General features: G+C 40.7%; 1 pseudogene; it reads left to right on the top strand.

Moving 5' to 3' along the window:
• The first annotated feature begins 1,138 nt into the window (after positions 1-1,138).
• Positions 1,139-5,584, top strand: LOC112184935 (annotated as a pseudogene).
• Positions 5,585-6,000: the final 416 nt, after the last annotated feature.

Raw genomic sequence — 6,000 nt, 5'->3', positions numbered from 1 at the left:
TCCACTTCAATTTACTTCGAGTACTAAAATACCGTATCGGAGGTTCAATCATTTTTCAATTTTCAGTGAGTAGAATGTAGCACACTAAACATCAATCTCTCAAACAATTTTATGAAATGCACAATTACAAAGAAGCATGATAATAGAATTGATTCAAACAGTAGAGGCCAACCTTCTTTACAGCCAATCTCTGCAACTTGGGAACCTCTTTAAGCAATCGAGCCTTGGTTCAGCAAATCTCGGCATTCAGAGCAACTGCAGATGCCGTGCTTTTCTCTTTTGAAGCAAGCTCTGCTTTCTGCATATCAAAATTACTCAAAATTCAATCTCAATTTGAAAAATAGGACCAAGTCATAACTAAAATTCTAGTCAATTTCAAAGAGATTCAAAATTATGAACTCTTAAAAAGATTTCATCGCTCCGAAACACACAGTTTGAATCTGAAAGAAACTGAGAAAGAGACTGAACCTGAAGAGCAGCTTCAATGTCGGACTCAACGGTGGAGTAGAGGCGAGCGAAGGCATCGTCGCCGGAGACATTAGAGTACTTCCATTCTCGCCGACGGCGACGTGTTTCGGCGGATCACGGCCAAAGAAACCGATCAAAATTGTTCGAGATCTCGGGAGTGAGAGAGAAAACGACCGTGAATTAGATATGAAGATTCTCTTTCCAAACGTGTATTTGGCTCTCAGGGCAAAATCGGAATAAAAAAAATTAAAAACTAACCTTTTTTAACATCAACTTATTATTCATAAGGACTAAATTAATATTACTATCAATTCACAATGGACATTTTTATCAAGTGGAAAACTAGGTGACCTTTTTATCATTTCACTCTCTAAAGTGACCTTTTCATTCATTTCCCTATGATCTATTTATGAATATTTAATCATGTAACGATTGATTTGTGAAAATATAATCGAAAAATGAGTCTCACAACTATTGGTTAGAAATAAAATAAGTGAAAAATGAGAGCTATCCTCCCTCTCGTCTAGCGACGGCAAACCTAGCCCTAGGATATTTGCAGTCGTGTTTCTTGGCCTCTGATGAGTCTTTTTCTCCTCGTGAAGCCTGTCTGCCGCCCTCCTCGAGGTCGTGGTTCCCCACTGTTCAACCTGTAGGCTGTGGTATCTGATTCATGATTTCAAACCTTAACAGCGGTGCTCACGGGGTGTTTGGTCGGGTTTGTGATTGCTTGAAGGACTCTCACCAGGGGAGGCTATGCTCCGATGCGATTTTGTGTGCAACAATTCGCATCTGGGATCCTGGTTCTGCCTTTTCTCTTTTGCGGGGCAGAAAGAGTTGCTGTGATGGTCCCCAGGCAGGTTTGGTGGATGCAATTGGCAACGGGGGATTTTGGTTTCGATCTGGGAAGCCGTCCAACGTTGGTCGGAGGCTGGGTCTGATTCAGAATTCTAGAGCGTGGTGGGTGGCTTCTAAGTGGCAGGCCACTCCTCTTCCTGGTAGTGGTCGATCCTCGATCTCCGACATGCTGGCTGTATGGGCGGGGCTGCATCGGAATAAGGCTGGAAGTTTGGGTGCGGAGGATCCGGCTGCTTTTTTCTTCTCTCGTTGCAACGTAATTGATGGTGGTGGTGTGCAGCTTGATTGGGTGCCCAGAGCAATTTATGCTGGGCCTGAGCCTCTTTTGCTTGGGCTTGGGCATTGCTTCCGGTCGACCTCTTGTTGGCTAAGGTTCTCAGGCCCAATCAATTTTGGGTTAGCATTTGGGATCTCGGAGGACCCCCTCTACACAGGGTGGTCCTGGGTTCTGTCAATTAAGTTGGGGCTTTTTATTTTTCTTTTTTTGCCCTAACATTGTCTAGGTTCTGATTCTGGGTCCTATTACCATAGTGATTTCATTTGGTTGCTTTAGGGTAGCATGCATGGCTTGATATTGACGTGGCCCTCTCGGGGATATGTTATGTTGTATAATCACTTATATTCGAATATATGAAAGGCTTGACGTCCTATTTTTTTCTAAAAAAAAAACTACTGGTTAGAAAGTATTCATAAAATTCTGATTCGAAGCTATTCTTAGTGATCATTTTCTTTAAAAAAAAAAAAAAAAAAGGTAAAAAAGAATTATATAGTAAAAAACTAAAATCTTTAGTATTAGAATAAGTGGGTGAAATTTGAGGTCTCTCCAGGTGAAAAAGGAACACTTACGAGTTGAGTTCAGTCTTCACTCTCACTGCAGAAGGATGACGCAAATAACTCACTGAGAAACCATAAACCCATTTCAACCATTGAATTGAACAGACCCTAAACCCTCAAATTACACCCCCAAAATGATGAGCATCATGCTCCGACGGACACCCTCGATGGCGCGGAACCTCGCCGCCTTCGAAACCCTCCTCATAAACCGCTCTCCTTCCCGCCAATACGTCGTCATCCGGCCAACTGATTCCGGCCTCAGGCGACGTCGGTGGCGAGCAATGCCAAATATGGGTTAGTTTCTTCCATGAGACCCTCATTTGTCATCAATTATTGCAGGTTTTATTTTTCGGGTTTTGATTTACTTTTGGTTGTGTAGGCGTGGGAGGAATCCTTTGGCCTTGGTTATGGCTCCGACAAGAGAGCTCGCGAAGCAGGTTGACAAGGAGTTCCACGAGGCAGCACCTGGCTTGGATACTATTTGTGTGTATGGTGGTACGCCCATTGGAAACCAAATCAGGCAGCTTTGGCTATGGAACTGATGTGGCTTTGGGCACACGGGGCGTATTATTGATCTAATCGATAGGGGTGCGTTGAATTTATCCGAAGTTCAGTTCATTGTTCTTGATGAAGCCAATGAGATGCTTAAAGTGGGATTTCAGGAGGCTGTTGAGACAATCTTAAAGAGCTTGCCAAAGAAACGTCAGACCCTGATGTTCTCTGCAACAATGCCGCCTTTCATTAGAAGTCTTACTCAGAAGTACCTAAATAATCCAGAATCCAGCAGTTATTGATCTTGTAAGTATACATTTTCATTTTGGTCTTTTCTACTTCAGCCGTCATTAGTAGGAAACAATTTTGTTTGATTATGGTGCAAGAAAATTAACAGCTTGCATGCGCTTTAGGTTGGGGACAATGATCAGAAATTAGCAGACGGAATTTCCCTGTATTCTATTGTTGCGGAATCATATGGAAAAGCATCGATCCTTGGACCACTTATAACAGTAAGTATATAATTTTCTTGTTTTCGGTTTTTTTGTAAACTGAGAGTTTTTATTTTATTTATTTGCATAGGTTTAAGAATCTTGGTCTTGGCCTTTCAACATATGGTTGATCCTCACCATAAGGTATTTGATTGTTAGGAACATGTAAAAGGAGGGAAGTGCATTATTTTTACTCAGAGAAAACGTGATGCAGATAATTTGGCATATGCCCTGTCAAGAAGCCATAAATGTGAGGCTTTGCACGGGGATATTTCACAACAGCAGAGGGAAAGGGCACTTTCAGGTTTCCGAGATGGGCGTTTCGATGTTTTAGTTGCAACAGATGTTGCTGCTCGTGGGCTTGATGTACCCAATGTTGATCTGGTGAGCTTTCTTTAGCTGTTCTCCTTCGTTGCGTTTAATGTTTATTCAATAGATGTTCAATTCATCCTTAAATAATCTAGTTTTGTGTATGAGCATCTTGGTCCGTTGCCTCCATTTTATCGGTAATGATGTGATTAAAGCTTTGAAATGCTCCCTAAATAGGCCCATATATGGTTATTGATGCGATGTTGTTATGGGATTAAATCAGGGACAAAGACTTCTACTAACATCAATTGTGCTTTCTATTTGTACGCTTAGGTGATACACTATGAGCTTCCAAACAATTCAGAGATATTTGTTCATCGGTCAGGGCGAACAGGTCGTGCTGGGAAGAAAGAAAGTGCTATCCTGATTTACTCACAAAATCAGGCCAGGAACGTCCAAATGATTCAACGCGATGTAGGATGCAGATTCACAGAGGTAAAGATCAATGTCCTTTACATTATAACTTTATCTATAAGGTTGTGAACATGGGCTGTCAAGATAACAAAAGTATGACTTGGATATCAAGTGTTTTTGGGAAAACTAATAGGTTAAAAAGTGGCATGATAAGTTAATAAAATCAGGATGTTGTGTACTAGTTAAATTTTCTTGATTAATAGTTACTAATGCACTTTGACCAAAGTAATACAGGATCACATTTAACTTAAAAAAAAAAAATTATCACATTTAAGAGCTGTATCTACTAATTGAGCTCTCATGAACATGCACTCTGCCTATGCGCCTTTCCCCTTAGTTTGAGTCAAAGCGTGCAGCAGGTCTGATATGGTCCTCTTTAGGTATTGTATGGGAGCTTCCTAACGTTTTGAATGCGTACACAGCTATCTGACTGGGAGTGTTTTTTCTTAGCATGAACTTTTTTTATATATGTAGCAACGTAGACTAACTGCATTGGTTACTTTCTGTTCATCAGCTCCCCCGGATTGCTGTTGATAGCAGCAGTGTGAGCATGTTCTCTGACAGAGGTAGTAGCGGTGGTCATTTTGGTGGTTCCGGGGGATCTGGATATGGTCGTCCAGCAAACCGAGGTGGAAACTTTGGTAATTCAGGTTTTGGCCATTCTGGTGGTTTTGGTGGTTCTGACCGTTCCAATGGTTTTGGAGGGTTTGGTGGTTCAGACCATTCAAGCGGTTTTGGTGATTCAGACCGTTCAAGTGGTTTTGGAGGGTTTGGTAATTCTGATCGTTCAAGTGGCCGTTCAGGTGGGTTTGGAGGTCGTTCCGGTGGTTCTAGGGGCTTTGGTGGGAATAGTTCTAGCCGGTTCGGAAGCTTTGGGAAAGACAATGGTTTCACGGGGTTTGGAAATTCTGACTGTTCAAGTGGTTCGGGAGGGTTTGGTAGTTCTGATTTTTGATCAAAATGAGGGAGAAGAGCCTTCTGATTTTACTGAATGGTAAATCTAAAATTTAATTAGTTTTTACTTTTTGGTCCTTTCTCTTTGTTCCTTATGTTACTGGATCGTTTAGTTTCTTTTAGTTGAAATGTTCCACTGTGTGACTGGTTATATGATGTTGGAGATTCTCACGTCTGCCTTGAATATCAGTTGGGTAGCTACGGGAGGCAGGAAGAAAAAGATTAGCTAGGAACAATTCATTTCATATTTCAGAGTGAATGATAAGAGAGGCATGTCGCAAAGTGGTGCACAGGCTTCTGCAAGTTTCTAATTATTCTGAAGAAGTCTCATATTTTGCTGTTGATATTAAATCTATAAATTCCAGTATGAACGAACTACATATGGAGAAGAGGGCTCTCTCATGTAATTTATCTTATTTGTTTACATTAACGATTGACCTTTTATTTGAAGTCTTAGATAATGCTCGAGTATAGTAGTTTACTTGGTGCTTTCGCAGTGTAAAGATGTTCAGAGTCTGGAATGGGCTATGATTTGCATTGTTCAGACTACAGAATTAAAATGTGCAGTAAGCACCTGAATAGATCCGAAATTGTTTGGCCGTCTTACAGATCATAATCGTTTAAATGCTTTATCAATTACAGCTATTTGCGCATTTAATTTTTTAGATCACATAAAGATGTTGAAGTGAGTTCATGCTTGCTTCACTGAGAGTGAAAACTAAAACCTTATTTGAAATCAATGTCAGGACTCGAAATGAGTGATTAGTTTCAAATATTAAAGCCAGCTACTGTACAATTCAAGGTACATGTTTGGTAGAAAGCTGCAGCAGTTTATACAAATTTTAGCAATATAAATCGCCAAGCTTGTGTTAATGTACTGAACTTAATTTATGAACTCAAGTAACCCCATTCTGAATGGAGAATATGATATCGGGCCTTAACTGAAGGCCAGAACAAAACCTAAAAAGCTAAATTACATGATGTCTCAGAATCTTGATGTTCTTCGATTGTTGAAGATCGCAGGGGCACTGAACTTTTGGTGCATTTCTTCGACAAAGGCCCACCAGACAAACCTGAGTTTCCTTCATTTGGAATGTGTCTAATTGTTGGCCATGTGGTATAG

The sequence above is a fragment of the Rosa chinensis genome, chromosome 2, assembly GCF_002994745.2.
Source record: "Rosa chinensis cultivar Old Blush chromosome 2, RchiOBHm-V2, whole genome shotgun sequence".
Classification (NCBI taxonomy): Eukaryota; Viridiplantae; Streptophyta; class Magnoliopsida; order Rosales; family Rosaceae; genus Rosa; species Rosa chinensis.
This window is presented reverse-complemented; position numbering and strand designations above follow the sequence as displayed.